General features: G+C 26.8%; 2 pseudogenes; both read left to right on the forward strand.

Annotated features, from left to right (window-relative positions):
- The first annotated feature begins 826 nt into the window (after nt 1-826).
- LOC145828594 (26S proteasome regulatory subunit 4-like) lies at nt 827-5368 on the forward strand (annotated as a pseudogene).
- Nucleotides 5369-9725: 4357 nt separating this feature from the next.
- LOC145829559 (alkaline ceramidase 2 pseudogene) lies at nt 9726-10580 on the forward strand (annotated as a pseudogene).
- Nucleotides 10581-11406: the final 826 nt, after the last annotated feature.

The following is an 11406-nucleotide window of genomic DNA, read 5'->3' on the forward strand; positions in this document are numbered from 1 at the left end:
AAGGCAAGCTTACTCACGGTCAACTTTCTATTTTTTGTATAGTAGTACCTTAAAATGTAATAGCGGTAATAATAGTTTTCAAAAGTTTTGTGTCCTTTGTTTAAATAAAAGTTCTAAAACTAATTCTAAACTTGACTATTGTTTTTACTCTAAAAGTTTCTAAGTATATTTAATTGATTTCAATTTCTATAAAAAATATCTTTCTAAACTTTGACTATAAAACTTTATTTAGAAATATTATAAAAAGCAACAGTTTAAACTTTTTTTGTAATAACAGTTTCACTGAGGGTAAGTTGTAAGCTAAGCTGTAACCTATCAGTTTGCATGAATCTAACTTTAAAACAAAAAATAAAGTAGCCGTCTTTTGAGCATTTATACTGTTTTGCATTACGATTCTACAAAAAAAAATTAGACTACTTTTAAAGACATTTTTTAGTCGTCGCAGACCAAAAGCAGTTTAAAGGTAATATATAAAAACTAAATAACATTAACAACTTCCTTGTATATCTTATTTTAAACATCGAAATAAAAGTACTTAAATATTGGTTTACAATAAAAATCCAAAGTACTCTATACTGCTTAGAAAGGTGCAAACAAATGTTTTTAATTTAAGTTCACCAACCTTTATAGTCTAAAGTTATGAATGTTTATTAGTTTGATTCAAACTAATTGTACTAAATATATACAATATTGGCCTCATTAAATTAATAAAAACAAACAAGTAAAGTTTAAATTAGTCCATTTAAACTAAAAATGGCTTCATTTAAGTTAATAAATATTAATTAAAATGGATTAATTAACTATATTTAAAAAGAATCACGCAAAAATGACAGATAATGGAACAATTATGACGTATGATGAAAAATCATATAGCTAAATAACGAATGGAGCAATTAACCCGGTGACATAGCTTTTTTCTTTTACTTAGACTTTAACTTAATAACCCCAGCTTAGCAAATTTTAATGAGATAAACTTTTTTGTTGTGTGTAAACAAACTAATTTGTTGTACGAGACAGCTGACGGCTTTTTAAACTCAAAACACAGTTTTGAGTTCAAACCAAAAAAAAAGTGTTTTAAGTCTTTAGTTTTAAATTTACAGAAATGAAACAATATTTTGATATTAAAGTAACAAGCTTAACATCAAAATTTGTTAAGTGTCATATGTCAGTGTTAGGTTAATATTTGAAATTTATGTAAAAAAGTATATTAACAAGAAGTAGTACTTATAATTTTATAACGACTAGAAATCATAAATTTTAATATTTAAGATAACGACTATTTAAGTTATTTTGAAACAGATAATTACGAAGTTAATAAATATTTAAGCTTTCAAATATCATTTATAACATGTGTTCATTAGTAAAAGGTTATATAAATCTTCTTATTTTTTATGAAACCTCTCACTAACAACACATTGCATGTTTTTAGAATTTAATTTCAAGAAAAACTATATAATAAACAAAAACTACAATTTAATCGCTATAGCAAAGTATTTTACAACAATGTTAATTAAAAAAAGGGTTTAATTTATTTAAAGTAATAATTTTTTTAATACTTATTATAACAAATCAAAACATAATTTAACTTAAATTTGTATAAAAATTAAAATAAAACAGTTTTTATGAAATTATAAAAACAAAGAACTTTACCTTTAAACATAATTTTACTAATTTAAATAACAAAAAAATAAATCAAGAACAATAAACGCTAAAAAATATTAAACGTTTTTCTAAATTGAAAACTAATGAATGTGAAACTCAAGGTTTTTTGACCGAATTTAAACACTATTTACATAAAGTACATCTTCAATTTTTATTTAGTATAATTTTTATTCTTTATGTACTTAATTAAATAACTTTTAGTTGCTATTAATTCATGTTCTTTATAAACTAAAGCTTATTTTTTAAATTCAAACAGAATATTATTATAAAATACTGGATATGTAAACTTTCATTATATCCGTTATTACTTTATCCGTGGTGTATAGCTCGATAACCGAAAGGTTTTCTTATATACTAGGTTTTTTTTTGCCGGTAAACAAACATATTATTCAAACTGAAAAATTTTGTCAAAACTTAAATAAGGAAGCTTATGTGAAGTTCAACTCATGTTTTACGTTTTACAACGACGTTGAGATAGTTTTTGGTCAAAACATTTTTAATAAGTCAAATACACTAATTTATAAAACTTATGAAAAGGTTTGTCTTTAACATAAACTGAAAGGCATTTAGAAGCTAGGTATTTTTGTTTGATAAACTACATTTTCGATGAGGCAGAGCTTACTTAAAAGATTTTTTTTGTAAATTCAAAAGAAGAAAGAACATTCAATCAGTTTTAATAATATCTCGGTTTAAAGTTGATAAACTAAAGAAAAAAATATAAATAAAATCAAAGAATCTATAGTTATATAAGGTATATAGTCAAACTTAAATCTTAAATTTTCAATTTCATCGTATACTTAAAAAACAAACTTATCAGTTATTTTTCATTATTACCATTAACTTCTAAACTCATCTGTTACTGTTTAGTTATATTATGTTTTAGAAATATAATAAATGCACGGTTTTAATCTACTTTTATTAAATACACGTGATTCTTACAAAGTCTTCAAATGACCTTATATGTATAAATTTTGAATTGATACCAAAAAATGAATTAGCGTATATCAAGATGAATATGAAATGCTAAGAATATTTATATGAACTTTAATTCTAATCACCCATACCCAATAAAAAAAGAAATTCCATCAATGATACAAAAAAGGTTATCATCACTATCCAAAACTAAAGACATATTTGACAAGATAAAAGATCTGTATGAAAAAACCTTAAAAAATAGTGGCTTTAAAACAACACTATCATATGTTCAAAATAATCCTATTGGAAAAAGTAGAAGAAAATTAAGGAAAAAGAAAGTTTTTTACTTCAATCCTCCTTTCAGTAATTGTATAAAGACGAATATTGGGAAGGAATTTCTAAAATTAGTATCCAGACATTTCCCTAAATCAGGCTTTTATGGTTCTATATTTAATAGAAATACAATTAAGACTTCATATTCTTGCATGCCCAATTTGGAAAAAGATTTCTCCAATCACAATCAGAAATTACTTCAAAACTCAAATAAAACAACTGAAGAAAACTGCAAATTATTCAATTGTAGATCAAAAAATAATTGTCCAGTTAAAGGTGAATGTCTTACCAAAGGAGTCATTTATAAAGCAACATTTATACATAACAAAAAAGAACATATTTACATTGGTTCAACTGGAAGACAATACAAAAGTAGATTTTACGAGCATACGCAATCCTTTAAAAATGTAAAGAAGAAAGAAAGCACAAGATTAAGTAGATTAATTCACAAAATCAAAAATTGCAACCCTGATTGGAGAAAAATGATAAAATAGGAAATTATTCATCGCAGTAACCAAAACAAGCCTAGTAAAATTTGCACCCTATGTAATTTGGAGAGAATCGAAATTGCATTTGCAGACAACAACAAACTTTTAAACTTGAGATCAGAATTAGTGGGAAAATTTATAAATTTTACAAAATTTTATTTATAGTCTTAATTTACTAAATTCAAGTTTAATCTACCTTTGTTTTCATTATGTAGTTTTGTTTTGTCGTTTGATTTTTGTTATAATTGTATTTACGTTAATTATAATTTATCTTGCTGAATATAACTAAAATTTAATTAATTAACCAATCACCTAATAAACTAATTACTTATCTAAAACTATATAAAATGTTTGTCCGTTGCAACTTGTTAGTTTATTTACTTTTTTACTTGTGATCATCGCTCTAGCGTGAAACAATTGTTAAGTAATAAACTTTTTAACAATTTAACTTTTGTCATAATTGTATAAAGGCTCCTTAATTGTGAAGCTCTTTAAAAATTTATTGTTAAAACTCCAATATATCAAGATGACATTAAAACTAAATTATAAATAGATTTTAACTAAAAAAACTCTTACGATGTAATAAGAAGGGTCACATTAACAATATAAAGTACTTTTTATGTATTTCTATCATTCTCATTATGGTTTAATAAGTTTTCTTGTCTTACAAGATTTATTCTTTTTGGGTGTAGCTTGTAACTAAACTATAGAAATAAACAGATGCTTCAAATAAAAGATATCTGGAAAAAAATGTAAATCATAAAATCTTAAGACTTTTTTTTATACTTACTTTCAAAAAAAAACATTGAAACGGTAAACACTATAAGTTTACACTTTTATTTGATAAAATAGACAATACTAAATACGTGTTTTAAATTTGGTGCTTTATGTACCAAGTTATTTTTGGAAAAAAAACTAATATGGAAAATATAAAACTTCGTTCTTCTATAAAAATATACAAAATACAATTTTAAGTACACAACGTTCTAGGTCTTTCTAATTATAGTTTTTTAAATTAAAAGTAGATAAAACATTTTCCTCGTATCTTTATCTAACTAAATCAATTAAGTTACATCAACTTCTATACTATGAGGTATTCTTAAAGACTAGAATAACTGTTTTTTATCCAATAACAGGTTCATGCGGTTGTTGGACATGGTGATGATGTGGATCCAATAGTCAACATGATGAAGCTCAAAAAATCTCCCAAAGAGTCGTACACTGACATTAGGGGCCGTGATCAGCAAATTATAGAAACAAAAGAGTCTGTAGAGCTGCTTCGGAATCACCCCGGATGTTACGAGGAGATGGGAATAAAACCGCCAAAAGGTTTTATACGGCCCGCTCGGAACAGGAGAAATATTGCTCCCAAAAGCAGTCGCCAATCAGACTTCTGCCACTTTTCTCAGAATTGTTGGATCCGAGTTCGGATTCAAAAGCACCTCGGCGACGGATTTAAACTCGTTCGTAAACTTTTCAGGGTTGCTGATGAAAGTTTTCCATCCGTTGTGTTCATAGATGAAGTAGATGGTCGGAACCAGGCGTTAAGACTCGAATTCGGGAGGAGAGCGCGAAATTCAGCGTACCATGCTCGAGCTGCTCAATCAGCTGGACGGTTTCGATTCGCGCAACGACGTCAAAGTCTTCATGGCGACGAACCGCATCGAATCCTTAGACCCGGCTTTAATCCGGTCGGAAAGAGTCGACCGCAAGATCAAGTTCTCGATGCCCGACTAAAAGAAGAAGAGCCGCATTTTCGGCATCCACACAACGCTCTGTGACAACGTCATACTTGAAGACTACGTTACGTTAGAGCTGAGCGGCGCCGACATCAAGGCGATTTGCACCAAAGCAGGGCTTTTAGCGCTGCGCGAGCGCCGAACGAAAGTGGCCAAGGAGGATTTTGCGAAGGCAAGGAGACCGTTGTGTGCAGAAAAACCGACGTTGCATCTCAAGCTTTGTATATATGATGTTTTCATATTTTCGTTGTGGTTGTTAAACGTTGTGTTAAGCTATTTTTAGGAGTTTAAAATGTTTTGAGGCCTGTTTAATACAGCCAAAAACTATTAAGCGGGATAAATTAGTTTTCATCACACGTAGAGTGTCTTATAATTATTTTAAATTAAAATTTAAAAAAAAAACGAGTATTTTTAGTCTTTATTGTTTTTTTTAGTATTTTAAACATTTTGAACATAAGTATGTGTAATAAAAACATAATTGAAAAATAAATTTCATTTATCTTAACTTTGTTATAACTTCTAGCAAATAAATTTAGTTGGTTTATTAATAAAGCTTCAAAGCATGTGATGTGGCCTGCAAGCATGCTTTTACTATAAATGAGATGCTACCCGCAACCAACAAACATACAAATTTTAAAATTTACACTTTATATTGTGGTGTTTGAAAATAGTAAAAATTGAAACCTTTTTGTATTTAAAAATTGTTTGGTTATAGTTAAATGTTACTAAAATCATTTAGTTTATAGTTTATAGAAATTATAAATATGAACTAATAATAAATACTTTTATCGTAGTTAAGCTGCTAAATGTATTAAAAAACCGGAAATAAGACGTAAAATTATTAAGAAAAATTCACTACGTAATATGTACAATATAAATTTATATCAATTAAATCTTGATTGCATAAAACTTCAATTCTAAAACTCACAAAGTAAAGTAGCATCTGACTTTTTACCATACCTACTAACAGTTTATGTTATAACAATGTTCAGAGTTTGTAATATTAAACTGCATTTCAAGCATTTAAAGTTCCTTTTTTTAAACATTTTTTTGTCGTCAAACAACTTGAACGAGCTAAATTTTGAACTTTTATTTACTTTATGTCAAATGCTACCAGTAGTTCTAACTTAAAAATTCACATAAAGATTTTTACAAAACACTCTGATTATCAGACCAAAAACTTTCGGTAGAGTTTGAGCTTGAGACCCGGATATTAGTCTACTGAAAGCTTGTGGTATGATAATCGAATTAGTATGATGAAGTTTTTATGATAAATTGAGCAAGGGCATGTCTAGTCTGGACTTTTTTCAGTGAGGTAAAACAGTTTTTGTTCAATAATAGAGTATTTTCTTCAGTAGTTTCTAACAACACTTTGCATATTTGTTAAGTCATCAATTTTTTTTTGTACCTCTATCCCTAACCCAACTTACCCAAGTATATAAAAAATTTTCAAAAAAATAAAGTTTTAATAAATTTAATCAAAAATAGCAAAAATGCAAGTCAGACTGGACTTTAAGTATACTAGCCATTAGAAACTAAAAGCGAAGTACTAAACGAAATTAGAAATTAACTAATCTTAAAAACAAGACAAACATACTTTATGATACGTAAATAAGTTACTTAGTTAAGCAGTTCCAGTTAAAATAACTTAGTTAAAAATGTAATTTTGTGACTGTAAGTATTTAAATTAAACTTTTTACTCTTTGTTTAAAAATTAACCATAACTTTTTACAATAAACTTATTTTTTTAGTTATAATGCCGCAAATAAATAGTAAACTTTGACTGAAAACTATTGTTTGTCTTTTTTAAACGTTTGAACAATTGTAAAAAAGTATAGTTTATAAATTGTTTTTATATACTGTTAAAAACATTGTCAATCATAGTTGCCAGACATTATGAAACAATCGCTACACAGCTTCTCTTGCAAAAAGTTTTAAATTAAAATAAAAACTATTTAACTATTGAGAACTCTTTAATTTTGAAATTTTAGCTACCCTGTTGTTAATGCGTATGACAAGGGAGGGGCAACTTATATTTTTTATTAGGTTTGTTAAAAAACGCTATAATGATCGATTTTTAAACGGTTTATTTTTAACAATACAACTCTTAATTTAATTAAAAAAAAAAAAGTAAAAAATTTAGAATTCATATAATATTAAAGGAAAAAAATATATTAAGTATTAAAAAGGACAATTAGTATTTAAGTACAAGATTAAGCTTCCTCGGAAACTTAAATACAAAAGTTAAGAAAGGAAAAAGGTCGCATCACAGTGTTAAAATAACTCTTAACCATTTTGTTAAACTTCAGTTTAAACTTGGTTTAGTATCTATGACATTCGTTATGCTTAGTGCTATCTAACTAAGTTGAGAAGTATTTCTACTAAATTACTTCAACAGTTTTTTGTAAGATACTTCTATAAATTTTAAATAAGTTTTCAACAATAAAAGTAGTCTTGTAATCATAGTTTAGTTTTTTTCTAATAATATTTAACAATATTTATCAAACAAAAACTAGTGTGAAATTATACTTGTGTAAAAGAATTGTGCTCTTTTTGTAATTATAAATTTCTCTTTCAGTTTTACAGAAATTTATTTAAAATTATTGCCTTGTTTTCTTAATTAAAATTTATAAGAAGGACACAATTAAAATTCTGTTAAAAACATCTATAACCTTTTTTTTCTAATTTGAATTAAGTAGTCAAATAGTATAACTTATATAATTATTATATAATTGATATAACAACTTTGCTATATTTTAAAATAAAAACTTTTTTTTAATATATATTTTAATCTATGTAAGGAAAAAATAGTTGAAAAGATTAAAAAACAAAAACACTTTAACTATCAATTTAAGATGAAGTTTAAAAGTCTTTCCAGTCATTTAGCTATGTCAGTATTGTGACATACTCAAGAATGCTGAATTTATGGTCATAACAACTTAGGCTAGTTTGAATTTTTTTTTTATAATATCATGCTTTTTTTTAAATTTTAATCTTTTTTTTTAACGTTTTTCTACCTATAAATATCTTAGTCAATACTTTGATAACTTTAAGTATTTTAACTTTTTCAGCTTTTAATTTATGCAAATAGATTTTTTAATTTTTTTATAAACTTAGGCTAGCTTGGTGTAATTCAGGTTATTTTTTGGTCCCCAGGCTGGCATTTTAATCTCAAAAAGGGTAACCCTTTTTTGTACTAACTGAATAAATTGTATTATTTTTTTGGTTGACACTTGGAGTTTTTCTGAATAAGAACTTCATTTGTAGCAAATTTACTGCACATAAAGTTAAGAGGACCTGTGTATGTAATATTGAAGATGTTTTGAAAAATAATTTCCTAGTTTTGAGTCAAAACTTAAGCTGTAATTTCAGAAACTATGAAATCACAACAAAAAACTGTTTTAACTCTTATTATTAATTGATGAACACTTTTTCATTGTAAATTAGTAATTACTGAATGGATTTACTAAAAGTTTCGATGTAATTATAAAAAAAAGTTCAGATTTATTTTAGCAGTAGTGTTGTAAAAATAAGGATCTTATTCAAAATACACCTATCCTCCAATAAGCAACTTCATTTTTATGGTGTAAATTGAAATAAAAAGAAACTTGAACTTTTTTTTAGCTATCTAACTCATATATGTATACCAATATAAAAGCAGGGGGGGGGCTAAATCACTATTTCTACAATTTCATCTTAATTTGGAGAGTTTAAATGCAATATGGGGTAAGGAATTTTTTAGACGCGTTTATCTCATTTAAAAGATTTATTTGTTAGCTAGCATTTGCTTTTTAATGTTTTGTAAAACTCAAATTAAATTTTGAGTAGTGATCTACTAGATGCAAACAAATAGTATCTGGCCTAAACCGGATCCAAATATGTTTTAAAAATTAATATTTAACCGATACTTAAAATAGGAGTTTTTCTACAAATTTAATGCAAGGAACATTTCCTTTAAAAATTTGAGTATAATTTACTAAAAAATTTAAAAAAGATAGGTTTTAGTATATTTTACAAAATTCTGAGAAAATTTTAAATGACAAATTTCTCCTCCATAAGTTTTTATCAGAATGTTTTTAAAAAGCTGACCATATCTCAAAAGTTTTTTTTTTTAATTCTGTGTAAAGCAAGGTTTAAAACTATTTTTTAAAAGGCCTCCTTTAAAGCAATTATAAAAGTTATGGCCCCCTCCAACCAGATTTCTCAATAAACTACCCTTAACGCCTAAGACTTTTCTACTTTTGTTCTTCCTCATCAACTACAGAATATCTAGTAAAAGCTTCAAATTATGACCATATGGCCCCCAAGGGGCCACTTGGCTTACTTTGGGAAACCCTAGTGTAAAGGGTCTTGTAGTATTAAATAGTTGCTTTAATGTAAGGGCCAATGTTAATTTTAGAAAACAAAAGTGTTGGAACAGCTACAGCCTTAACCAAGCTAGAAATTTTGTTTTACAGATTTTTAATATTATAAATAATTCTTAAGATATACAAATATAAGTTGTTAAGTACAATAGGTTCCTTATAGGAATAAAAAAACTTAAGTTTGTACGTTTGTCACAAGTTTTAAATACTTTTTTTAGGTTTGATATCAAAATGAAGTAATTTTTATACCTAAGTATGTATTTAAGAGAAAAGTTTTTACCTCAATCATCTGAAATAGACTGGTGTGAATCAAATTATGTTATATCCAATGAAGTAGCAGAATTTTGGAATACTATAAGCAATGCAGTATTTTTTGTTATTCCACTTTTACTAAATCACTTATTTAAGCAGTACAAGTATCAGGTGTGCAGACAAGTTAGCATAGTATGGCTATTACTTGTTTTTGTTGGAATTGGATCTACATATTTTCATGCAACTTTGAGTTTGTTTGGACAGCTTTTAGATGAACTTTCAATATTGTATGTTTGTTTAGCTTCCTTTGCAACATTCGTGCCATCATGTTATTTGCCTTTGTCTTTAGTAAGAAAAAATAGGTGGAAATATCATACTTCATTATTTATGTTTGGATTAGTTGCAACCACTCTTTCTTTATTAAGACCTGAGTATAACCATGTTTTTTTATTTTCTTTTGTTTTTCCTGGATTTTTGTTTTTAGTAAAAGAGGTAAGAAGCAGTGACTATGATGAAATCAAACATGTAGGTAAAGTTGCATCTTCTTTGTTTACTTTAGGACTCATTTGTTGGATTCTAGATAGAAATTACTGTAAATCTATTAAGTTTGAGTACCTTCATGGGTTTTGGCATATTTTAGTTTGTATTGGTTCTTCTATGGCTTGTGTTTGTTATGCTTATTTTTATGCATTTTATGAATTTCCTGAACAAACTCCCAGAATAAAATATTGGCCATGTGAAAACAGTTGGATTAGAGTACCATATGTTTTTCTGACAAAACCACTGCCAAAAAAGGGTAAGTATAACAACTTTTAAACTATAAAATGTGTACCTATTTTTTTCAATGAGTTAAAACTTTATCACAATTTTTTGCTGTAAAACTTTGGGTTATATATAAATCTAAACTGTATCATTTTAAGTTACTTTATATTTACAATCATTTTTTTCATTATAAAATTCTTTTAACTTAATTATTCAATTAAGTTTAATTAATCTTACATTCAAAAGTCAAATTGATAGTAGTTGTGGTAAAAATTTAGACTCAGAAAGTTAAAATGTTACTTTTAACAACTCATTTCAATTGATAATTTGTGTTTTAACACCAAGTGTTATTGAACATTATTTAAAACACTAATTTGATTATGTAGTCAAGTAAGACGCCTTTTTAAAACATTAAATAAATAAAAGCCTAATAATTTTTAATAGTTTTTTGTTGGAAAATATGTGAATTTATCATTGAAAATTCTACCTTGACTATATTGTAGAATTATTACATAGTCTTGGCTTGATATCAAGTCTAACGCATTAGTGGAAACTGAACTTGCATTATTAAAGCTTCAGGTACTTTTGATAGACTGTATGCAAGAGTTTGGGATAAGCTATCTGTAAAAAGTTGGCTGTATGTTGTGCCTGCGTCTGCAGAACTCTGTTATGTCAGTTATGCAAAAGAAAAATAAACACTACTTTTCAACAACAATGCCTTCGTTATATTCTCAAAACTAACTAATAATAAAGATTGGCAACAAAGAGGTGTTCCTCACCCTTAGCTAACACAGGCTTTGTTTTTTTTATCATGGTTTGAGGGTGAATGACAAGTACATCTCAAAGGCTTTGCGTAACAGCTAATTGGTTCTTAGCAAAAACAATGTTGGT

This window comes from Thalia democratica, chromosome 2 (genome assembly GCF_965202585.1).
Source record: "Thalia democratica chromosome 2, ktThaDemo2.hap1.1, whole genome shotgun sequence".
Taxonomy (NCBI): Eukaryota; Metazoa; Chordata; class Thaliacea; order Salpida; family Salpidae; genus Thalia; species Thalia democratica.